Here is a 27,767-nt window from a genome sequence, read left to right as displayed (position 1 = left end):
GAGAGGAAAGCCCACAGGCATCAGGTGGCAAAGAGGGAGAAGTAAATCAAGGCCCCTGGTGGATCCCTCTGATGCCACTGATGCTGTGTAGCAGATAAGAAAGGTGTCCCTTCCTAAGAGGAAGTGATTTCAGCCCTGGATTTTAGCAGTTGAGAAAGTATTTACATACTGATATTCAGGACTGGAAAACAAGGGTTCTCCATATTTCTTTATATTGCTTCAATTTGGATTTTAATTTTATCATTGTTTCCATTCCTTGTTAATTTCTACAACTCTGTAGAAGATAATGACCAGTCTCTTGAGCTACTTTATTTATTGCACATTAATATTACCTTATGGGATTATGATGCCCCCTCCTCCTCTAAATTTAAATTGCCCATCTGATTGACAGATTCCATCTCATCCATCTTCGTGAGGACCTCAGTGGAGGTTGTTCTTTCTCTCTGCTGTAGTTTAATCATTTTTTTTCTCTTCCTTCATGCTCCTTTCAATCTACAAACATATTTAAATCTGTGAACATGTTCAGGTCTCTTATATATTAAAAACATAATTGCTTTGGAATTTCTTGTAGGACCCAGTGATGCACAAGAGAATCACAGTGATCAACACTTATTTCTATTTATAAAAATGGGGTGACCTTTTGTATGTTGGCTTTGGTCTCCACATCCCCACCTGACTCCTCTCAACCTTAATCTGGGAAGAGAGTAAGTCCAGGTCCTGGATTTCTCCTGCCTGGAAGCTTCTCCTTTTTTTTTTTTTTAATTTACATATGACAACAGAATGCATTACAATTCTTTTTACACATATAGAGCACAGTTATGAATTTCATATCTCTGATTGTATGCACAGTATATTCACACCAATTTGTGTCTTCATCCCTGTACTTTGGATAATACTTATCATCACATTCCAGCCACATTAATAACCCCATGCCCCCTTAACTCTATACCAGATACTAAGATGTGTCACAAGAAGTCCTAAGAAATATGACCTAAGGTTGAGTGCTGGTTTTCCTTCTCTTTCACTGTGAACCTAAACAAACTTTTATGGTCTAGATCAGTTCACCATCTATGTCCCCTTCTGGCTGCTTCCCATGTCCCTCCTTTCCTTTCACACCTAAACATCTTGAAAGGGGAGTCTGCACCTACTGTTCCCACTTCCTCAGCGCCTAGCTACTTCTCTGTCCAATACTCTGCTCATTTCCCCAAACACTCTACTGATAACATATTTACTAACATCATTAAGGGTTTCCAAGTTGCCAAATATGGTGGTATTTTCAGTCCCCACTGTACTTGATGCCTCTGCTGCAATCAGAACTGCTGACAGCTCACCCTGCCATCGCGCTCACTCCTCCAGCATCAACTTACCTTAATTTTTGTACTGTATTCTCCTGTGCTATCTTTCTTTTGTACCCTTCCCTCTGAACATTGGTGTTTCTCAGGATCTCATATTTGTTCTCATATTTCAATTCATATTCCTTCTGTTTGCTATCACCCAAATTTCCATTTGCTGATAATTTATAAATCTAAATCTGAAATTTTAATTTCCCCTGACAATATTGTTAGTGACTCTGTATCACACATACTAATCTTATTGTCCTTCAGTGACTGTTATGTGTAGATTAATGTTTCCCCAAATTTCATACGTTCAAGTGCTAATCCTTAATGTGACTTTTGGCATATCACTTTCTTCTTTAAAAAAAAAAATGTTTGTGGGCTGGGGATGTGGTTCAAGTGGTAGTGCGCTCGCCTGGCATACAAACACATACAAACAGAGATGTTGTGTCCTCTGAAAACTGAAAAATATTAAAAAATCTCTCTCTCTCTCTCTCTCTCTCTCTCTCTTTCTCTCAAAAGAAGTTTGTTTTCTTAGTTGTAGTTGGACACAATACCTTTTTGTTTTATTTATTTTTATGTGGTGCTGAGGATGGAACCTATTGCCTGCATGTGCTAGGCAAGCACTCTACAGCTGAGCCACAACCCCAGCCCCAAGGGGCATATCACTTTCAAAGAGGTAAGGAAGGTTGAATAAGGCCATCAATGTGGACCCTAATGCAATAGCACTAGTGTACTTATAAAAAAAGGAAGAAACATTAAGTATAGTCACACAAAAAGGAAGAGAAGACTATGTGAGGACAAACTAAGAAGGTGTTGGGGCTCAACATTCATCCAACATAAAAATAAAATAAGAAACATCTATGAGTTTGTGTTGCTTCAATATTCTAATTCAAGAGGGCAGTTGTGGCACTGTAGGAGAGGGCACAGGCACAGAGACAAGAGCAGCCTATGTTTTGGTTTTAGCATTGACATGTGCTATCTCTATAATTATGGCAAATTATTTAGTCTTCCTATCTCATCTGGAAGAATAGTATTGATCATAAAGACATTGGTCTTATATGATAGAGAAGTGGGACAGTGCTAACAAAGGAAAAGTATTTGCTATTGATAATACTGTTACCATCATCAACCATATTAGGTACCACCATTCTCTTTTTTATAACATCTGTGAAGCTAGACCATCTTTTCTTGATTTTCCTACCCCTGCTGTCATTATCAAACATTCATCATCCTTACTTTGATTCTCCCTTTAGGTCTCTTGCTTCTATCTTCTTTTTTCAATAAACCATTTAATTTCCTCTACCTCATTATTGTAAGAAAGTTCTTTAGATTCTTTGGATGTGAATGCTAGAATTATCTTGGGAGAAATATTGAGACACAGGTTCATTTTCTTCTAATAGTTCTACCACTGCTTGTGAGCTGGAAAACTCAATTATTAGCATCACATACAAGATTTTTAAATATTTTATTGTAACCATTACCTCTTATATCTGCAGACACAGTGCTACTCTGCCGAAGAGACTGAGCTCACCTGTTTTTCAGAATACACTCAGGAGGTTGCAGGAGCTGTTTACCATTATCCTTCTCACTTCACCTGCAGCTTGGCAACTCATCCTTCAATATCTTTCTCAAATGTCAGTTCTCAATGATAGATGTTGTTAAAGCCTGGATGTCCATGACCTTTATAGGCTTCATTTATTCCAGAATGATGAATCTATACTTAAATGTTTTTTAAAAATACCCATTTGAAAACCAAACATAATTAATTTGACTACTTATTGATATTTTTAAAAGTCTAGTTTTTGACTGGAGTTTTGTATGGCTATCTATTTAGTATGCTATTTAGATTTTTTCCTCTAGCCATTTCTTTGTATGTTTCTTTAAATTCAAGCATATTCTTTCTCTCTTTCTTTCTATGTACATCTCTATGCATCACAAAATGACTGCATGTCATTTAAAAGAGTCATATCCATAGAGTCATTTTGTCTTCTATAGTTGGCTTTATCACACCATCAGGAAGAGCATGAACTCTAGAATCAAACTTTCCCTATTCAAATCTCAGTTTTACTGCTTACCAGGATGGGTCACCACAGGCAAATAATTAAGTCTGCTGTGCTTATTTTCCTCATTAGTAGCCTCACAGTATCATAGTGACCACTAAATTAGTCAAAGGACATAGAGCTTTCAGAAGAGTGGCCCTGCCATGGTAACAACCCAATAAACACTGACTATTTAATCAGTTTAAAAGCGAATGCTGCCACCCTTTTATTGATTCAAGCAATTGCTTTCATTTCTGATTCAGACAACCCATCTGCAATTATACAAGTCCACTTATCTGAAATTCATGGACAAATGATGGCTCTCTACACATTGAGTGGATGTCAGTGTCCATGCCTAAACATGCATACAAAAGGGGCACAAACAGCCTGGATTTTCCCACTCCATAGTATGTCAAGTAACATCACTGACAGAATTTATCCACCTGCTGTTTTTGTTCAGTGTTGTCATCACAGAGCTCCATGGCAAAGAAACACAATTTAAGTGGACATTTTGATCTTTGTTAGAGCACCTGGAGTTGTAATATAATCGATCAGTTTACATTCTGAAATGCATGTGATTTGTCGAGAAGTAAAGCTCAGAGTTTATTTTTATCTATATAGGACAAATAAAGGCCTGATCTGGATGTTATTATAAAAATCCTAATATTGCCTACTTGTTGTCAGTTAAGTCATAACCTAAAAGTTTCAGATAGAAGAGTTTCTCATGTTCCTGTCAATGTGATATACATTTTCCTTTGGAAATGTGAAAGTTTTCTTAAGATAAGGCTTATAAGTAATTACTGGTGGAACTAAAATGATTCTCCTTGAGTCCTAAGAATTATGTGTGCTGTCTTAAATAGCCCTTCTGCTAATGATTCCAACATTGTTAATTTTTTATATTCTAATCGTGTTCAGTTAGAGCCTTAACTTTGACTCTAGTGAAATATATCCCTTTCTACCTTCATAAATTGAAATTCATATTAGAAGATGATTTCAATTACCCAAGGTTATGCTGATCTTTTTTTCTGTAATATGTTTGGTATTTTCTAATGTATCTTATTATATTTCATTAAAAATGTAGTTTTATTTTTCTCCTTTCAATTTAGACAAATACTTAATGTCCAGTAACTATATTTCTCACAGAAAAGTAGTTTCACATTTGTGTTGTTTATAGCTTTTGTAGATAAACCATTATCTAAGAAAAATACACCTTTTGAGAATTTGGAATCATTTTATCATGAGACTTTTGGTTGGGCCATAATGTTTACTATCTTCACAATAAAATCACTGTTGTCAACTTAACTACTGCCACCCATTTCCCATTGTGTAAAGTCAGGAACAATAATGAAAACCCTTTATTATATGTATGTTAAGTCACCTTACCTTCAATCCCTTTCAGAACATGGGAGGGTGTTACTTTCATAATAAATTGAATCTTGCTATAATCCAAAATATTTAATTTATATTGTAAGTAATTAAGTATATGCACAGATATCACTAGTATGTTAGTATGTAGAATTAGCCATTTGTCTAACTTGAACCTACAAGTAGTAGAGCCCTATTGACTATTGATTTTAGCCCAGTAAGACCTATTTTGGCCTCAAACCTCCAGAATTGTGAAATAATAAATTTGTTTTAAGGCCTTACATCAGTATTGATATGTTATAGTAGCAACAGAAAATTAATATACTACCCAATCCTATATCACCACTATCTTTAGTGCTTCACCTAAACAGTTTTTAATTTTACTGGAAGGACATCTAATAAAATAATTGACTTCACTCTACACATAATTTCACACGTCTGTCTAAATAAATATCTTTGTTACAAAACCTGAGGCCACATCCGAACTACTGAAAAGGCACTTCACCTCAATGCCAATCCCTTGGGCCAAGCATTTTTTCCATTCACAGTTTCAAAAATTGGCTGCCCCATATTTAAGAAATCCAGTTCAGGAGCACAACCTAATTACTTCATTACTCTAGGGAGTCTTCAAAGTTCAATGCACAGAGGTAGTTAGGTTAATTTTCAGAAATCAGAATTTTTCCCATCTAATTTAGTTGTTTCAATTTAATGAATATGGCTTGATTTTTAATTTTATATTTTATTAAAACACTTAAATGTATTTAAAAATAAATGATATATTTAATAGGAAATTCCATGATTTTCAAGTACTAAAATTAAAAGGTATTCTGCTTAGGCATTTTGCAAAATCTTATATTGTATTCATTTTCTCTTATGTACAACCTTCCAGATAAACTTTGATATACCTAAAGCACTATCTTAGTTCTCTGGATCCATGAGCAAAATGTGTGTCTTTACTTTAAAGCCTATATATTCATATAATGCAATAAATTTATAAAACACAACTTTTTTAAAGCCATGTCTAAGTGGTACCATGTGTTTTTATGTCCCACTAACTATAGAAAATATTCCTGTAGGAAAAGAGAAAGCATTAAACTCAGACTGAAATTTAAAGTTGCTAATGTAATATTATCATTATATCTTGTATTTCAATCACTAATTACTCTAAACAGGTTATTCTACTTGAACTATGCTGAGTTACAAAAGGACAGTAATCAATAAGGTAGCTCATTATCTGTGATAATTTGAAATGCCCCTATCATAGCACTGATGCCATGGTTTAACCAATGCATACTAAGAAAATTTGCTAATAGGATCTTGTTACCACTCTAATTTTTGCATGGAGTTTTATTAGAGAATCATGTACTCATCTGAACTGCCATAACAACAGCATTATCCCTAGGGCTCGTTTTTTTTCATATCAAGGTTAATTTAAAGTGATTAGCATAAGCACTACAGATGTTGCTATGGGGATAAGACCCACACATCTTCTATGATGGACATCATATGATTGCTGTTACAGTTCTAGCAAGATTGGATTATTTGTTTTAATGTCATGCGAAACAAGTCACATGATAGAGATCAGTATCTTTTTAATAGTGTTCCATATTCCTAAATCAATCACCTTTTCACGTCTTCAGAATGGTGTGTATATGAAAATAGCTGCTTTATTATCAGCCTAGGTAAATTTATCATGACATGTTTGGGTCTTCAGAATATATCTTTTAATTGGTATTGATTCTTCCATCTCCTGGGAGGAAAGTAACCATAGTTAAAAGGAGGAGTGTATATTCACATTCAATTCATTCAACAAATATTCATTGAAAGCTTGCTATAGTCCTGGCATTTTCTGTATGCTGACAACATTGTGAAATTTTGTAGTAAACAGTTATTCATTTTTTCTCTCTGATTAATTCTGGACACGCATATCTTCCAAGGATATGAATGCATAGTGTAAGAGGGGAACAAGAGGTGCAGATTAAGGGTTGGAATAAAGAAGCAGATTGCACTCTATTTTTGAGAATGAGTGAGAGAAGAAAACCATTAAAGAGTGGAAATGACAAATGAGAACCCCACACATTTACCAGTAGCAATAATGAAAAGTGGGCATTTCAAGAGCAAAGACTAAAAGAAATATATATTAAAATATTGAAAAAAATATGGAAAGAAAAAATTTCATCATCTATCACTTCGAGAGGGGAGAATTTTATAAAATTAACTGGGGGAACTGAAGAAAAATGCAATAAAGTCGAAGACAGATATGAGACCAGTAAGAGCTATTTCTCCACTAAAACCAAGATATTGTTGTCTACCTACATTGAGAAATCGGAGGCTGGTAGTGGAGTTGGGGAGAGAGACTGATGACAAAGGCAATATCTTCAACAGCATTCATTCACCAGAAAATTGTATGAACATAGGAGCAACTCACAGATAGTGCCCCACAACTTCCCATCATAGTTTAGGATCTAGATTATAGGGACAAATGTACAATAGTAGAAGCAATTCAATTTCCTGATATCTAAAAGTATTAGCATCAACATTAGATGGCATATAATAATGGAAGGAGTGACAGAGCAACATACTAACAGATATTTAAAATTCTCTAAACAAGTTTTATGGACATGTATAACATTGCTATCACTAATATCTCACACTATTTTTTGGTTTTGGTGAAAGAGAAATATTAAAAATAGTAATTTAATAATAAAGATATTGTTGTGGTTTAGATGAGGTATCCCCCAAAAGTTCAGGTGGAATTCAATGCAAGAAGATTCACAGATGAAATGATTAAATTATGAGAGATTAAATGAATAAACGGATTAATCCACTGATGTGGATTAACTGAGTAGTAACTATAGGCAGGTAGGGTGTGGCTGGCAGACACAGATCACTGGGATCATTACTTTGGGGTTTATATTTTCTCCTTGGAAAGCAAAGCTCCCTTTTCCGGTTGCTATGTCCTGAAGTGCTTTCCTCTACTTGCCCTTCTGCCATGATGTTCTGTTTCACCTCACGCCCATATATACAGACACTGCTGACCATGGACCCATCCTCTGAAACCATGAGCCAAAATAAACTTTTCTCCCCTAAGGCATTCTTGTTAGGTCCTTTAATCACAGCAATGAAAAATCTGATTAAAACAGAAATTTAATGCTGAATTATCATTGTACCATTTTTTTATTCCAAGTTTTTAAAAGTTTTCCTAAAATGAAAAATTTCCCCAACTCTTTCATATTAGTGAATGTGCAATGTTGGATTTTGCAATGTTGGTTTGAACGCTTTTCCCAGTTTTTAATCAGGATCCACATGATTTTCAATAGTCTTAGACACACAGAGATCACCATGTCTATGGAAGAAAATGTTTCCACCTCTTCAGCTATAATTATAGCAAAGCATAGCATTGCAATCCCATAACCTCTACCAAGATTTTTCCTGAGTCAATGTCTAGTATAAGAGCAGGGAAGAAGCCATTAACTCTTCTCTGAGAAGTCTCTGTTTGTTGATAGAAATTTTAAAGTACTTAGTGATTATAAACAAATTGACATTTTAATGTACAAAGTAGAACAGGAAATATCTCTATACCTTAGAATATTCCATCAATATGTGCTTGCCCATAGTTTCTATTTCCTGTGCATCAACCTTGATGAGTGACCATCAATAATGTACTGAAGCATCTTAGAGATAGTGGATTCACTTCCTCTAGCATCAGTCTATTTTAATTTCAAATGGATTCATTTATTAGAATAGTCTTCCTTAGGTTCTGCTGGCTTAGCCTCCTTAAAGCTCCCTCTCATTTGCCCTAGATATGGAACTGCATATATGAAAGTTTTCAAACATTTGAAAACATGCCCCCAATTCCACAAAAACTTTCAAGTTTTCATGTACACAAAAATAAATTAATTCCTCTAACTCTAGACATGATTTCCCCTTCTTTCTCTCCTTTATAGTTACAGAATATTTTTTGAAACAAAGCAGGTGAAAATGTAATTGGATTTCAAGAAATTCAGTATAAATAAGATACTTACCATATGGCTATTAATAGGAAGTTCTTGATATAGCTTCAATAGGTTGTTTTGTTGATGCTTGTTATTACAACTTAGCTTTACTTTCTTTGTATCTCACATTGGGTCTTCACCATAGTAATTGTTTGTCATATGTCTTCATTACAAAATGACCATTGCAGTACACCATCACAGTGCTAACTCCTCATATGTTTGACACACATAATCTTTCAACAATTCAACCCCTCCATGAAGGGAAAAAGAAATTAGAAGCATTAACATATTTTGATGATAACATATTTTAAATATTTCCAGTTAGTATATAATAAATTAAAAATAAATTGACAAAGAACCATTTGTCTCCAAGGAGCATTAGATAGAACTCACCTTTTGTCCATATTTATTCTGGCCATTAATATAGCCCTACTATACACATGAAATACTTCTACACAATATAAGCAACTTAGCAGAAGCAGCCAGGTGTTATTACAGGGTTCTGGCAAAGTGCATGTATTAACACAAATTGGTGTCAACATACTTTATATACAACAAGAGATATGAAAAATTGTCATGTATATGTGTAATAAGAATTGTAATGCATTCTACTATCATTTATTTTTAAAAAAAAAATCAGTTAAAACAACTTTCTTTTTGTGTAATTAATCCACAAGTAATTATTAAACAACATATTTCTGTTTTGTGTTATGATAGTCAAGGAACAATGAAATTTTTATAGACTTAGTCCACTGAGAAATAAAAACACTTGCAAGCAAGCAATTACAATGCAATATGATAAGCACTGTATTGGAAAACTCTACTATGAAACCATGTAGTGTATACAGCTCATATTTGAGAGAACCTCAGAGAAGCTGATATTTCAATCTAACTTAAAGGATAAGGCAGAGCAGAATTGTTCAAAGCACTGATAGAAGTTGCATTTGTTTCCACTTGGTTACTTATGTTAAAAAAAAGTGTTATAATAATGGGAATATGAGAAATGAACCTGGAAAAAATTCATAACAGGTTCTTTAAATTGTATTTAGTAAGCTTGAATTTTCTTTTAAGAAAAATAGGAACTCCTTGGAGAAAATTAGTAATAAAGGACTTTAACTGAGAAAAATCATTCTGGATACCCTAAGTCACAGGTTTGGTGAGCAGATGGATAAGCAAGTGGTGGGATAGAACACTGAGGACTAAATTCAGTAGGGTAGATTGGATGTGCAGACAGTTAAATTTCAAGATCTTGAGAGACCAATGGAATAAAAATATAGATTTGAGTCATCAGCATATTAATATAAAATGAGATTGAAACAACCTTTCAGAAGTTGCAATTAGAGAAATTAGAAAAAATGAGAAGTAGCAATATTTTATGAGTGGTTATAAAAAATAAAAGAGAGAAAGGAGTAGCCAAGAAGGCAGGAGAAAACCTTGTAACATGAAATCATGGAATCTAAGGACAGGTGACTGTCAACGAGAGAATGAACCATAGTAAAACATGCTACTGTGATTTAATAAGAATTTTAAAGGGACCAGTGGATTTAATGACCAGTAGGTCACTGTGAACTTGGAGTTTCAGTGGAGTATTGGGTTCAAAAGCAAGATATTTCTGACTAGAGAAAATAGACATTGCATATTAGGCTCCATAAATTTGTTGTTTGACATTGGCCAAGATTCTTAAAACCTTAGGTCATATTACTCATTTTCAAGTTAAAAATATTAAATCATTCATTATTATGGGTCTTCATAAATTTAAAATTATTAGAATAAATCTGTGACCTTCAGTGAATTAGTCTTTAGATTTCTTTTTCTCTAAGTTTTCTCCTTCAATGCAAATGTTGAGGGAATTTATCATGTCTATAATGATGGATTAGATGGGAGTGTTTGTATTAAATTTTGCTGAACTTTTTGAACATCAAAAAGATGTTGTAATTTCTACTGATTTTATCAGTGAAATTCTATATATGACTGGTGTGTATTAAAATGCTTTTTAATCCTCATTATTATCATGATTAGAGAAAACAAGCCCTGAAAGATGAGGGGCTAAGAGGGGACAATTATGTTTTTATTCTTAGTTCATAAACTTTGACATGCATACCAGGAGGTACAGATATTTTACGGTGTAGAAATTAACTTATGGGAAAAACATGAATACATACACATACAATTTTGTTTTAGCATGATTCATAATCTGCATAAGAATGAAATTATCCTAGATATCTCTGCAGAGAGGATAACTAAATAATTTTTGGTAAAGCTGTATGTTGAAATGTATTATACCTTATTGAAAAGAATGAGCTTAAATCTATAGATATGGTATTAATAAATATTTTGGGGGAAAGGAATTTGCTGAAAAGCATGCATATCACAGCAAATATGAGGGAAAAAAAGCAACTGCTAACAGTATCTCCAGGATGGATCTGAGGATACGAAATTTAGTAGGAAATTTTAATTTTCTTGTTGGGTCTTTATCTGCTTTTGCACATTTTAAAAACATAAGTAAGTATTATGCTTGCAATATCAAAAATAAAGATGGAAATAAAAGGCTTGTGTCTCTTATCGTATGCTTTTATTTAAACACTAATAATCCCACTGCTCCCTGCTCTGTGTCCCACTTTGCTGTCCTACATTGCAGTTGTGTGTCTAAAGGCAAACAGCACTGTGCAAACTGCTTATACACTGCTTTCTTATCTTCCTCTACTTTACTGCATGCCCCACTTTTCTTAAGTTCCATCATCCAGTAGTCACCTGAAATAAGATTGACAACTATGTAGGGAAACTTCTTTTATGTAATGATAGGCTTCTCGTATGTGATTTATTTTAATTTTATTTGAAACTGAGCAGGTCTTCATCCTATGCATGTTTTTGTATCCAAAGGAACATTTCTAAGTGTCTGCTCTGAATAGTTTAAATGTTTCCTTGAGTCACAATCCCATAGTGGGGACACAGAGTGAAATCATATTACTGAAAAAGGCATGTGTCTGGCACATTCCCAAGGCAGAGTATTTACGGCATGATGAAGTGTGAATTTGATGTTGATGCTTGCACCCAACAAGCAGGTGGTTAAAATCTAATTTTGTCACCAGAAAAAAATGAACTATATTTAAACATGTAAAATGTTTGTTTTGTTGAAAATCTTTACCTAAAATGAATAATAAATAAATCAAGGCCAGTATTATTAAATTTCTCTATACAATAAAGGAAGGTACTAGGAAATGAGATTGATCGAATAGTGTTATGTACATGTAAAAATGTGACTTAATGAATCCCACTATCATCTATAATTATAATGTACCAATTAAAAAGTTAAAAAAAGAAAGTGTACCTAACTGAAGTGATATGAAAACACCTAGTCTATTCCAAGGACTATGCAAACAATTTGGAGAGGAAAGTGGGAAAGGATCACCAAGGCCTGTAATATTTCCAGATATTTTTAAATAATGATGTATCCAAGGTTTGTGAATTTTTCCAGGTAAATTCATGAAAAAGATTTGTGGATAAATACAAAAATACATATCAAAAAAGTAATTTCCTCTTATCTTGGTTTGAAAATAGCCAGAAATGTGGATAATGAAGAAAGCTTTATAGCAATTGTGAAAAAAAAAAAAAAAAAAACCCTAAAGTACTTTGTGGAGGGCTAACTTAAGAAAAAAAATTTAAATTGTACTAAGATGACTGTGTAAATCTCCAGGTTCTTAAACTAAGAAATGAAATTCTCGGAGGTTTACATTGACTTTTGTTCTAAATATAAGATAACTACAACTTTCTAAAATTAATTATAATATCAGTTTGATAAATTTAGCCAGCTGTTTGTTAAGGATTTCTCAACAAGAAGGGTGTTTATTTAATACCCTAAAGGAGAACTCCATTGATTCTAGCCCATAGTAGCATATTTCCAGAGTATGTGTATTAAAAAAGAAATTCATCTTCCACATGATTTCTACCTTGGGTATAAAGAAACTGAAGGTCACTATTGACCTAGGAACATTTAACCATCAGAAGGAAAGAATTTTATGCATCTTACAAAGAAAATAAATTCACTCCCCTTGACAAAAAAATGATCATACAAAGAAAAATAATTCTGATATGTTCTGTATAAACAAAAGGTGGATGTTGAATTTGAAGGGGTTTAACCAACATATATGTGATTTAGTACACTAGATTCATTTAACATTTCTAGCATTATGGGATTTGATATATATGCACTTTGGATATCAGTAAAGATAATGGGTGGTATTTGATTTGAGGGTCAGCTATTTAACACAATTTTCTGTACTTTTGTGAATTTAGTCACTTCTATTCTTGAGTACATGTCTCATGTGACTATGTGTTCATCATTTCAAAAGACATAGTTATTGTAAAAGAAGATAATCAGACAATAACTTTGATGCTTGGTACTTGTAAAGTATACCTATATATTATAGACCTATATTGTAATGAAGTGCGTACTAATTCAATTTATTACACATTTTGTGTTTTCATCAAAGTAGACCATTAATAGGTAAATAAATGAGTTGTACAGTAGCCACAACTCACTACCCCATCATATTTCCCAGTGGAAACTACTATTTTTCCTTTTATATTTTTGTTTTATTCATGTCCAAAATTCTAAACAATGTGCTAATTTTTATTATTTGACTTATTATAGACTCATTTCTTGTACTAAAAGATGAGCCTTTAGCTACTTTATAGTTCTCTCTTCTATTTTCCACGTAGTTTTGAAAAGTTTTATTAATATTTTTATTCTTTTCATTAATTATTGTATAACAATTATTATAAATAATACAGCAGAAGCACTATATTTTTGCCTCCCACACCCCAATTTTTGACTGTGTGTATGAAACTGCTTGCTATATAAGATAACATTGTGTTATCTGGGACAAACTACCTGGGAAAGTCAACTTAGCGGAAGGAAGGTTTCTATCTGTTCATGGTTTCAGTCCATCATCAGCTGGCTCTATTGTTTCTTGGCCTGTGATGAGGCAGTGACTCATGGTAGGTTACTACAGAGCAAAACTGCTCACCTCGTGATGGCCAGGAAGCAGAGGAAAGAGAGAGAAAGAGGAAGAGACTGGGAAGAAGTTACATATCTGCAGGACTCTCTTTGACAGGGCTCTATCTCCTCCACAGTTTCTATCACCTCCCAATAATACCATCAAATCATTACTACATCAGTGGATACAGCACTCATGAGGTCAGAGCCCTGATGATCCAACTACTTCCCAGGAAACCCCTTTCTGAACATTGCTGCATTGGGAATCAAGACTTTAACACAGGAGTTTTGCAGGGAACATTCTAGACCTAAGCTCTGGAAGGGTTCATATTCTCTGTGGAAGTTTCCTGTCTCTCTACATCCCAGAAGCCATGAGGTGAGCAACTTTGTCTCTACTCTGTACTTCTGCAATTATGTTATGTAATGAAGTTGGTCAACTGTGGACTGAACCTCTGCAACCAGGAGCCTACAAATACACTTTTCCTCCTCTAACTTGTTCTTGCATCAAGATATTTTGGTCACATCAGCAAAAGCAAACAAACACAGTCCCTACCTAAAATTTATTATTCTTGGAAAGCTTTTGATTTTTATTTTAAGTTCATAATTGCTACCATTTTGCTTACTTTAAGGAGAAACGTATTTTCACTTTTGCTTCTAAACTGTCATTTTCCAGTCACAATTAATACAGATAGTCCCTGAATTCAGATGATTAGACAGGATGTTTTGACTTTATAATGGTGTGAAAATGATATCCACTTTGTGGAAGCCATACCTCAGACTTTGAACTTTTGAGATTTTCCTGGGAGAGCAGTACACATACAATATTATCTCCCAATGCTTGGCAGGGACAGCAGACCACAGGTCCTGGGAAATGTTGTAATCAGGAGGGTGAAGATCTGATACTCTATGCTCTACTTTGTTTGGTAGAGTTATCTATATTAATGGCTTTTTAAGACTTAAAACATTTCACTTTGCAGAGTGTTTTGAGGCATATCACATGGTAAGGTGTGGAGCATTTCTGCATATAATCCTTTTTTACTCTGCTTTGGTTTCACTGACTTATCACTCTAATGTGAACAGACACTTTTTAAAGAAATATTGATCACTTCTTTTGTTGCTTAAAACTTCTTTTTAAAGAACTTCTGGCTTATATATAAAGAACTCAAAAAACTTAACCATGATACAAATAATCCAGTCAATAAATGGACAAAGGAACAGAACAGGTACTTCACAGAAAAAGAAATACAAATACAAATATATGAAAAAATGTTAGACATCTCTAGCAATTAGAGAAATGTGAATTAAAACTACACCATGTTTCAATTTGACTCCAATCAGAATGGCAATTATCAAGAATACAAGCAAAAATAAATGTTGGTGAGGATGTGGGGAAAAATGTTCACTCATTCATTGCTAGTGGGACTGAAAATTGGTGCAACCTTGGGGCTGGGGATGTGGCTCAAGCAGTAGCAAGCTCGCTTGGCATGCCTGCGGCCCGGGTTTGATCCTCAGCACCACATACAAAACAATGATGTTGTGTCCACCAAAAACTGAAAAATAAATACTAAAATTCTCTCTCTCTCTCTCTCTCTCTCTCTCTCTCTCTCTCTCTCTCTCTCTCTCTCTCTCTCTCTCTCTCAAAAAAAAAAAAAAATTGGTGCAAACACTAGGAAAACCAGTATGGAGATTCTTCTGAAAAGTTGGACTGGAATCACCATTTACCTCAGTATATTCCCAATTTACTTAGAATTAACATACTATAGTTATTTAGCCACATCAATGTTTATAGCAGTGCAATTCACAATAGCAATGTTATGAAGCCAATGTAGGTACACTTCAACAAATGAATGGATAAAGAAAATGTGGTATATGTACACAGTGGAATATTACTCAGCCATAATGAAGAATGGAATTATGGAATTTGCTGGTAAACTAATGGAACTGGAGACTATCATGCTAAGTGAAATAAGCCTTTCCCTCAAAACCAAAAGCTGAACGTTCTCTTTGATATGAGGATGCTGACACAAAATAAGGGGGTGGGGATAGAAGAATAGAAGGTCATTGGATTAGACAAAGGAGAATGAAGGGAAGGGAAGGAATGGGTAAAGGAAAGACAGTAGAATGCATTGAACACAACTGTCCTAATTCATTTATAAATACACAAACAGTGAAACTCCACATCATGTACAACCACAAGAATGGGATCTTAAATAGAATACATTATATTCCATGTATGTATAATATGTCAAAATATACTCTATTATCATGTGTATATAAATTAAAAAAAAATCCTGGCTTAGTTCTACCTTTATTATATCCTGTACCTGCCTCGTTCCTGATTTTCAAATATATTTTGCTGGGATTACTTCTTTTATCTTACTGGTCTATTTTGTTTAAATATAAATGAGAGATCTTCAAATATTCAAGATAGTTTCTATGTTGATAACGGGGAAGTATGCACCTATTAAAGATTAATTTCTGTTGAAGTTGACAATAATTTTGTGAAAACATCAGAAACTGAAAGAATGTGTCCTTTTGTTGTTGTTTGAGGTAAAATATTCAAGGTAACCTCAATGAAGAAGATCTGCTCTATGTTGTGATAGTTGTATTTCATGCTAAATCGATCAATGATCAATAATTTGGCAAGTGAATTCATATTCCCATTTGAAATAGAAATAATAAAATGTTAATAGCTTCACTAGGTTTTAACTTTTCTTCTGACAATTCTTAATGATTTCATAATAGTTTCAGAATAAAAGAGAATAATTTATTTCAAGAAGCTAAAAATCTTGAAGTAGCACAGAGAGTTTTGAAATATCACATTAGGAAAAAAAACATATTTTCCCTGTGTTTGTCAGAAGACAGTGTCAAAATGAAAATATAACCTGCATCAAGTTATGGCAATACCAATTTTGAAATATTTTATAATGTTATCACAGCACACTGAACCATTAATATAATGATTATCTCATAAAAGTAATTTTATAAGCACATAAGCTTCTTACCCTTTTATCAGTAACTTATATTTTAAGCAAAAGTGACAAGAGTTTTATTTATAACTTTGAACTTGCACTTTGACTTTTCTCCAAAAACCTATAGGTTTTTCAATGTGATACAGAATGTATTTTTTCATTCTCCAACATATTAGGACTGATACAACCAAGTTTCTTCACTTTAGACAAGCAATAACTGCAAGAATGTAAGGCATATTAAATTACCCTTAAAACATTAAATGATGGGCTGGGGATGTGGCTCAAGCGGTAGCGCGCTCGCCTGGCATGCATGCGGCCCGGGTTCCATCCTCAGCACCACATACCAACAAAGATGTTGTGTCCGCCAATAACTAAAAAATAAATATTAAATCTCTCTCTCTCTCTCTCTCTCTCTCTCTCTTTTTAAAAAAACATTAAATGATCATTAATTTTATATATACATATATTGATTTACATATACATACTGGTTAATAAAATACATTAAAGTTTGTAAGAAATCAACTTAACTCATAAGAACATTCCTGCCCATGATGTCAAGATTCTGCTTAAACATATACAAAGATAGGTTCAGTTCAACAAACATTTATTTTGGAATTAATCATCAATGATAACCCAGACTATGGACAATTGGCAAATGGTATAGTATGCACAAAACAAGAGCCCTATTCTGAAAGACTACATTCCCAGGGTAACATTGTTAATCCTTATTTCTAAACACAACACTAAGTATATATTTATACACAGGGAACGTCTATAAGCATACATATTCAAGGCAGAAGAACATCATCACAACAGAACATTGTGTTTGTTTTTTCTGCATGGTATGTATATTTTTGTATCAGTGAATGATAGTAAAATGATGACAGAGATAAAAGCAAATCTGTAAGTCTCTTGTGTTTCTTTTAATGGTTTTATTGTTGCGTTAAATTATATCTAATAGTGGAATTCATTGTGATATATATATACACACATATATACAGAGAACATGTGTATATATGTGTGTATATATAATTATGTTCTATGTATATATGTGTGTGTATATATATAAATATATAGATAGATATGTAGATCAAATTATCAAATATATCATAATTTGGTCAATCTCATTCCTCATATCCTTGCATTTTCTTCTCCTCCTTCCTCCATGGGTCACCTTCCTCCACTCTTCTGGTCTCCCTTTCTATTATATTTAAATAGTGCATTATAATTTTACCTAAAAGTGGAATTTATTATGGTATATTCATACATCAACATAGCATAATTTGGTTGATTTTTATGAGATCCCTTTTTTATCCACCCCCTGTCCCCAACTACTACATGTGAGAGAAAACATTAGACCCTTGGATATTCTCCAATTCCATCCACTTACAAGCATTGACATAATTTCATCCTTCTTTATGCCTGAGTAAAACTTCACTGTGTATATATGCTAAATTTTAGTTACATATTTGTTGATAGAGTTACAGATATTTTATTTTGTTGATAACCTTAACAGAGGGTTTGATTCATGTTCTATTGTCCCAACTGTTTGTCCAAAAGTAGCTGGATGCCGATAAGGGCAGGATGGGCAAAATAAGCAGAGGTTCATAGTTGCTCCAATTCCAGGACCACAGATAGAGGGCACCAGTGCATCTGAGGTTCCTGAGATTCCCTCTTTGAAGCAGTATAAACCAGTAGAATAGGTGGACTTGTTGCATACACTGACCTTATGTTCTTATTGAGTAATTTCTGTATGGAATTTTAACATTCGTTGTATCTTCATTTTATTACCAGGCACGAATTTTTTCCAAAGTCCTTTTCAGACTTCTTCCCCCTTTAAGACCATGCTTGAGTTTGACTTTTATTGATGATTACTAATTTTTTGCCCTTATTACTGTTACGGTGAGGAGTGCTCTCACTGCAAGATCACCTAGGAATGAACTGTAGGCAGTTGTTCAAAATTTTAATTCTACATTTTAAATCCCAAGTGTTCCATGCACTTTAAATACAATGCATAGGTTGGCTTGCCTTCTCTCCATTTGACATTTCTCCTCTCTTCAAGAGTTACACAATACATACTGACTGTTTAAAGTTGGCATTTTAAATTTTTTTTCCACAACCAAATGGGTATTATTTGAGGGAAATTTTTTTTTTTTTTTTTTTTGGTGGGTCTGGCACTCTACTGAGCTATTTCTATCTCATTTAAGACTCACAATGATGGAAGAGCTAGACAACAGCACCTCTTTCTCTGGAAAAAAAATTTTCCTTGAGTTTCCTATCTGTTCAATATTGTCCAAATAGTACATCTATACTAGCAGATCAATATGTACCATTATGTTTAGATCTAAATTACTGCTTCTTGGGATAAGATGAATTATTCACAGAAAACAACAATGATCAAAAGATTCCTTATATTTAATTCAAGTCTCTCTTCCCACAGAACATTGCATTAGTGTTACTTGTGACATCTCAGGTGATACACACTTCCAAGACTAGTCTTCAACTATAACTTGAAAAGAAGCTATCACTGATTATCTTAATAACATTTCTAAAGTTACAAAACATTGTCTGAGACACTTTTATTATTTTGTCCCTTTCTCAGAACACATCAATTCATCAGTGCCCCTAAATTTTAGTACTCATAACTCGAAGGAGATGACCCTGGATGCATCTACCAACAAAGATCTTGGAGAGGTGAAATGTTTTGAACACAAGAAGCTTATTGAATTTTGAGTCTGGTAAATGTAGGTAAAAATTCCAGCTCTGATGTGAACTAATGGTGTGAAGCTGATTGACTACACCTGCTACCTTTTAAGAGTAAATTTCCCATTCTGGAGAAAGAGGTGCTATTGTCTAACTCCTAGGTGAGTCTTAAATGAGAGAAATAGCTCAGTAGAGTGCCAGACACAAAATAAACACCCAGTAATGATCGATAACGTTAATAGCAATTATGGTTAATTATTAAGATCATTACTATTACTTTTTGGTTTAGTTAGCCTTTGGCATCACTGTGACCAAAATATGAACAAGAACAAATTAGTGGAGCAAATGTTTATTTGGGGCTCACAGTTTCAGAGGTTCCATAGAGGGCTAACTCCATTGCTCTGGGCCCGAGGTGAGGCAGCACATCTTGGGGGAAGATCCCAGTGGAGGAAAGCTGCTCAGATTTGGGGGGGTCAGGAAAAAGAGCCCAAGGTTAAAGGGTCTCAAGGCAGATGCATCCTTCCAGGGGACACCCCTAGTGATGCACCTCATCCAACCACACCTCACCTACCTAGAGTTATCACCCAGTTAGCCTCAAACTGAGATGGACAGGTTAGGTCACAGTGCTCATAATCCATTCATTTAATCTCCAAACATTCCTGCATTGCTACAGAAACTTTTTATGGATACCTCACATCCAAACAATAACATTGCTACCAATGCTACTACTGCTAGTTACACATACTTTCAGGAAAAAAAAAAATTCTCCCATCATTGACTCTCCAAAACGTGAGAGTCTTACACTCTTACATACTCTCATATTTTGCTGCTTCATTCTAAGGTCTCCCTTCAAATGATTGCAAAAAAAATGCTTATAATTACAGAAAAGTTATTAGCATACTATTTAAAAATATATCAAAGTATTTTTGCACCAAATCAACTGATTTGCCAACTCTGTGACTAATCAGTTGTTTGATATGGAGATATGCTTGAATATCTCATTTTATCCTTTTTTATTTTCTGAAGACATCAAAGCACACTGCCTCTATAATATGTCAAGAAGAAAACTAAAAATAAAATGTGTATATATAACACATCTACATAACCATCATGTCCTAACCTGAACTAGATAATTTTTATTCTCAAACAGGTTATTTCTGGCTGAGAATCAGTTCAATCGTAAAATAAATCCATTTGGTCAATAGGAGTTGAGAAAAGGACAAAATGAGAAAGTAGTCAAACTTGTTGCTTGCCTATGAAACATACAGTTAGAAAATGTTAATAACATGGGCAATATTTCCCATTAAATTTTTATTACCTCAAACTTACAGAACTTCGAAGAATTATATCATGGAAGTAAACACTGAGCAAACACTTTTCTTTTCTGCCTTAATAGAATCAATCTGAACTGAAAATGTTCTTCCTTTTCCTTTTAATCATCACCATTAATAATTGATTATTGTTAAGTGCCTATTATATGTGAAAGGCAATGTTAAAAATATGAGAAGATAATCTCTGATTAGTTGATGTCAAGAGACATTATTATTACTGTGTGTATATATGTGAATGCATGACCAATGTGATTCTACAACCTGTATACTCAGAAAAATGAGATATGATATCCCATCTGATCCAAATGTATGATATGTCAAGGTCATTGTACTGTCATGTGTAACTAATTAAAACAAATTTAAAAAATTAGAAGAGATGCATCCTTCCAGGATGCTGAACAAGTGTAGACACAGGAAGCACTTCAGTCCAGAGTAAAAAACTGGTATTGCTGAGATAAGGCTTGCATTCAGATAGGCGACAATGTGATCTACATTCAGATTGTCCTGCTACTCTTTCACACTTATTTCTATTTCTTTTTAATACAGTCTCTCTTATCCAAAAAGGACGAATGTTTTTACACTCTCCCAGATGGAAACCTAAGTCTTCTCTCCATGTTATCCAACCACTTGGAGATGTGCATGGTTGAATTCTCTCTTCTCTTCCCTCTGTGGGACCTTCTCCATAAACCTGACAACACACTTCCTTTCTAGAGATGTCCATGGAAATCTGCTGGAATTCTTTTATCTCAGAGGTCAATAAATGCCTTCGTCAGTAATATCTATTAGAGTGTAAATCTCTAGAGATTTGGTGACATGGCTAATTTATCTCCTGAGCCCAGCATCTTACTGACTATATGGGAACTCTAGACATATCATAGTGGAAACAGACCGCATTTCCAATGCCTGATTCACTGCTTTTCATGGATTTCACTTCTGATATTTCATTTCTCCCTCTATAAAATGAGCATGATTTTATCTTCATGTTGGTACTCTTAGGAAAATTGGGAAAAAAATAACCTAAAGTAGTTCCTATAATGCCTGGCTAGAAGTAGATACTCAATAATTGACAGTCATCAAGATTGTGATTAGAATGAATGAATGAATGCATTCCCTGGTGATGTGGACTGTTTTTTGGTCTTTCAAACTTCCTACTGACACATGCATCTTACAAGACACACATCTTGCTTTCTTTTATTGTGTCCTTTTTCCTTCTTTGAGTATATTACCAAGATTAGCACGGTGTTGACCATCTCTTTGGTCAGATCCTTTCTTCAGTCTCACCTGTCCCTTGTTCATTCAACTGCTTCTCTGTTCTTAAAAACCACCATTAAAGAATGAAAGTCACCATCCCCAAGTTAAGTGACTCTGACAAAGCCTATTTGTCTTGTGGACTAAAAGCTTCCACTGTCTCTATTTAATTTGGTGCTCCTCACTAAAATAAGGTCTTTGGTTGACATATGTACTTTATGTGATGAAATACATATTTCCAACAAAAAAAATTATTTGTTGAATATGTATTATTAATGGAAGACCTAATTAGCACCAGGAACAACATCATTACATACATTCTCTTTCTTTACTCCTTCCCCCATCCACTATTTCTTTATGCTTCTGTTCAGCCTTGAATCAACAGTTTCTTGGGTAGATGATTGTAAAGAGAGGATATAGAAAATCTTGAACATGATCTCTGGAAGTTTCTCAGTGTAAAGTGTCTTACTAAGGTGTTCTGAATGCCTTGGAAAACAATGCAATGAGTCAATTAATAAATTTTCTTATTTCTATTAGAAAATAAAGTTGACACCCGAGCTCTGTCATCAGATACCCTATGTATGGCTTCTCTTATGAGTGAGTTTCTCCATTAGTGGATTTTTATGAAGGCTAGAGCTATGAGAATTTTGAGAGCATTAACATGCCACATTTTCCCATGTTAAGCCATTCAAAACACCTGTTTGATGGCTGAGAATGTTTCTCTTAATTTGTTCCTAAAGATTGACTGAATTGAGGGTTATTATTATTCTTGCTCCTTTCTGAAAAATGCTTGTTGAATGCTAAATTGCATTGTGATGCCTAATTTTGATACGGAAAAATAATTGGTTCAAATTCCCAGATCTTTGTTATATGCTTCCTGGTTGTCAATTATTTACCTATTGTTAGGGATGCTGATGGTGAAGGTAGTTTGCATTGAGGCTGCATGTATTACCTTAGGACTTGAATATGTTGATAGTAGATCAGCTTAAAATTTCATCACACTGCAGTTCCTAGGAGTCAGTATTATCAATTTTTCCACATGACATATGTTTTATCATAATATGAAAACAAAGGCTCAGTGTCTGTACTATTAATTACTGTACATTAAACAATTTTTTAAAATTAAATCACACCCTAGTGATAATATACTTAGAGGTTGTGAAATCCAAGTTATAAATAAATAGTTCTCTATTTTTGGAATCTAAATATGATCTAAAATTATGCTATCACCTGAGTATCATGCCCCTCCTTTTTCAAAATTTCTTCTTTTTACCCTAGAAAAGCTGGGTTTTAGTTGGCACCAAAGACGTTTCTTAAATGCTTTGATGTGCCTAAGAGCAATTCTATATACAAGAAAATGAAGAGTCATTTATTTGTCATGTACAGTTGGGCTCCCCTACAAATTTTTTATTATAGTAATTTACTACCTCTCTCTTGGCCTGCAATGACCCTGTGGTAACATGGAATAATTTTAATAAGGAAGACAATCAGAGGTCCAGAATTTTTGCCCTTGTATTTTTATTCAAATGTATTTATGTGGCCCTCATGTCAGTCAGAGGGCAGGAAGTTAATGGCTTAGAATTAGAATACAGGTTAATTTTTTTTCAGGCTCTGTGATTGTTTTTTGGGTAGCAAAGTGGAACCTGCCTGATCTGGAGCTAAGAACCCATCTCCCAAGCACACACAGGTAGAAATGGAACAGTTTCAGTTTTCATAATTCACATTTCTACAATAGCAGCTGTTGCCTTCTCAAAGCTCTATGTAAACCAACCATATATCAAAGAATAATAAAAAAAATAGAAGACTGATACCCTATATTTATATTCACAATATAAATGTACTATTTATCAGATTTTTTTTGTCTTTTGCTATCTTTAGTCAACATTGATATGAAATGGTACTTTGTCTTTTATTCAGAGATCTAATATTTCATTTAAATTTTATTTTATATTAAATTTGTAAAAAAATCACATATATGACTATGTAGCTTATGGTCTGATAGGGAAATTTTGAAGAAGGATAATAAAAGTTAAGTCAGGACCAGAAGGTAAGTCATAATTCCAGGCAGGCAGACACACCCCTACCATCCCTTTGCCCATAACTAAAGCCAAAATGATGTTGGCATTACTCAACTGGATGAAGGTAGCTCCAATCTCTTCCTCTGTATACTCATCCTCTTTACTCCAATGAAATTTCAATATTTTTAAAATTACTACATGACAGCAGAATTTATTTTGATAAAATTATACAATTATGAAATATATTTTATTCTAATTAGGACCCCATTCTTGTACATATACATGATTGTGAGATTCACTGTGATGTTTTCCTGTATGTACATGGGAAAATTATGTCAGATTCATTCCACTATCTTTCCTTTTCCCATCCTTCGTTCTTTCCCTCCATTTCCCATTGTCTAATCTATTCAAATTCTGTTCTTCTCCTTACCCTCCCACCTTATTGTGAATTAGCTTCCACATATTAGAGAAAGCATTCTACCTTCCACACTTGGCTCTTTGGGACTGGCTTATTTGCTTAGCATGATAATCTCCAGATCCAACCATTGAAGCTGCCTGAAAGTGGTGCAGATAAAAAAAATTCATATTGATTTCTGATCTAGTATTATACATTCAACTTATATAATTTTATTTACCTATGAACTAAATTAATTTTCCTTTTTTTGAAATTACAATGTAACCTTAATAGAAATAATATATTATTGGCTAGGCACAGTGACACATACCTATAATCCCAGTGTCACAGAGAGGAAGATCAAGAGTTCAAAGCCAGCCTCAGCAAAAGTGAGGTGCTAAGAAACTCACTGAGACCCTGTCTCTAAATAATATACAGAATAGGACTGAGGATGTGGCTTCATGGTTTAGTATCAATATGTTCAATCGCTAGTACCACCCCAAAAAACAGAAATAGTATATTACTATGTAAAAACATTAATACTCAAAAACAAAGAGTGTGTGTGTGTGTGTGTGTGTGTGTGTGTATGCACGCGCATGTGGTCTATAATATAAAATAGCCATAGAATACTAAAAGTTATAAACATTTATCATTTGTAAACAATGAAGATAATAACTAAAATTCTGTGATTCCTGTATTCCAGTTTTATAACATGAAATGAAGTAAAATTTCTTTTTTTTATATTTAATGCTGATATTTAATGCTAACTTTGATTTCAGATAACTAGATTCGTGTAAGTTGTAAGAAAAAATACAGATATCTTATATACTCTCCATGCTTTTTTTCCCAAAGTATCTTAGAAAAGTATAGTCCAGTATCACAATAAAGATATTGACATAGATCCAGTCAAGAGAATTTTAAGGTTCTATGTGAAAAATTTCTCTGGACTGAAGTAAAATTTCAATGCAATTTATATGTGCATTGTAGTTAAAATACAAAAATGTCCAATCACCCCCACCCACAGAGGTCACAATGAAAGGAAAGGAAGGTTTTCATTTTTATCTTTTTCACGTATTGGAAGCTAATGATGAAATACAATAACCATCTCTTCTCCTGGACCTTTGCCTATGATGAAATAACTTTAAAATTCTAAACTAGTTAAAGGTTAGCTATGCTGTGTGTTGTATATTCATTTGTTTCTGGATAATGAATAATGAAGATGTTCTTTTACTTACCCACATGCTGGTGACCCACATTTAGGTAAGCCTTATGATCTCATCATGTTGGTCATCAAATACACGAGAAGAATTCACTATCATCTCCACTGAGAGCAAAATGTGTGACTGTCAATTTCCATAGCAGACTCATCACTGTCAGCCTCTCTAGAACCTGATAATTTACTGTTACCACCCTAGCAAGAAAATATGATTATCAGGTACTCCCATCACTGAGTTTACTGTCATTCTGATTATGCCCTTAGGGAGAAATCAAAATTTCTTCCCAAGAGCATGGGGGCTTCTGTGTTCACCAAGTTTCTATGAAATACAGGAATGGCAGTAAATTTTTTCTCCCATGGAGTGCCTGAAGCCCGAGCCTTGTCTTAAAAGTGTGGAGTGTGTGTTAAGAGAGTCCTAAGAGAGTGTTCAGAGAGCAGACGGTTGGATACCATGGGAGCTTACCAAGGGTGCCAAGGAATGGGCCAAAAGTGTCTGACTTGCTACAGTTGATCAGGCACCTTCCTAATCATAGCTTCGGGGAGTTCTTGGAATTTGCTTACACTGAAGTATAATAAAACAAGTTTCTAGAATTAGAATTCTCTGGACTGTAATGAGGACACAGATAGAGAAGTCGTGTAAGGCATAACCCAGAAGAAGCCTTGCTATTCCTTTAGTGTGTCAGTCCAATACCATTGCCTTGGCCAAGGTCTCATTAGGCACCTGTGTGCCTTAGGCCTGGAATCGTTCCTGGAATCTCTGCTTTCTGTTTTTCTATTGCTCACAACATTTTATATTGAGATGTTCCTCGTCAACCTAATCAGAAGTAGAAATACAATAATCTAGATCAGATTTTAAAAATATGCTTTTTGCTTAGGGTAATTCTGTTTTAAAATTTAAAAATGTAAGATATTAAAGAAATAACACAAGTGACTTTGCTTGTAGTTGTTTCTTCTAGTCAATGATGGGTGCAAAATACATTGTAACTGTATTTCAAATACCTTTGCAATAGAGGGAATGAGGGAAAGGGAAAAAGATAGAGGATCTACATATCAGAGAGAATATTCAGACTTTGTTTTTTGGGGGACTAACTTATTTCACTTAGAATGATATTCCCCAGTTCCATATATATACCAACAAATGCTATAATTTCATTCTTCTTTATGGTGAGTACTATTCCATTGTGTATATATACCACATTTTCTTTATCCATTCATCTGTTGAAGGGCATCTAGGTTGGTTCTACAGTTTAGCTATTGTGAATTATGTTGCTATAAACTATGTGGCTGCTTCACAATAGTATGGTGATTTTAAATTCTTTGGGTATATATGGAGGAGTTGATCAGGCATCTTCCTAATCATAGCTTCAGAGAGTTCTTGGAATTTGGGTCTAATGGTGGTTCTATTCCAAGTTTTCAATATTCATATGGATTTCCAAAGTGGTTGCACCAATTTGCAGTCCCACCAGCAATGTATGTGTGAACCTTTTCCTCACATTCTTGCCAAAATTTATTGTTACTTGTATTCTTGATAATTGCCATTCTGACTGGAATGAGATGGAATCTCAGTGTTGTTTTAATTTGTATCTCTCTAATTGCTAGAGATATTGAGATGTTGAATATTTTTTGCATGTATTTTTTGACCATTCTTATTTCATGACCATTGTAACTCCACATCATGTACAACCACAAGAACAGGATCAATATTATAATGGGTTGCACTCCATGTATGTACATCATGTCAAAATAAACCCTGTTGTCATGTACATCTAAAAACCACAAATAAGAAAAAGATAGGCAAAGGAAAGAGGGAGTAGGGGAGGGAGAAAGAAAGAGGGAGAGAGACAGAGAGAAATAGGAAGGAATATGCAGGGGGTAAGGAATAGGGTATAAAGGAGAAAATAGAAGAAAGGGCTGCATAATTCCAGCATATGCATCAGATGAAACAACAGTCCAATTCTTGAGGCATCTTTCAAAATATTTCACTGTGCCACACTGAGATTCCTCAGCAGGGAGTAAGTCACAGAGGCACTAAAACTCAACCACCTGAAAATAAATGTATTAAGCCATTTGTATCTTTATTCAGGGGAAAGACAAAGTCTAAATCAGCTACCTTTAGGAAAATGTATTGAACTAATTTGTTTCAACACCAACAC

This window comes from Urocitellus parryii, chromosome 2 (assembly GCF_045843805.1).
Source record: "Urocitellus parryii isolate mUroPar1 chromosome 2, mUroPar1.hap1, whole genome shotgun sequence".
Lineage (NCBI taxonomy): Eukaryota > Metazoa > Chordata > Mammalia > Rodentia > Sciuridae > Urocitellus > Urocitellus parryii.
This window is presented reverse-complemented; position numbering follows the sequence as displayed.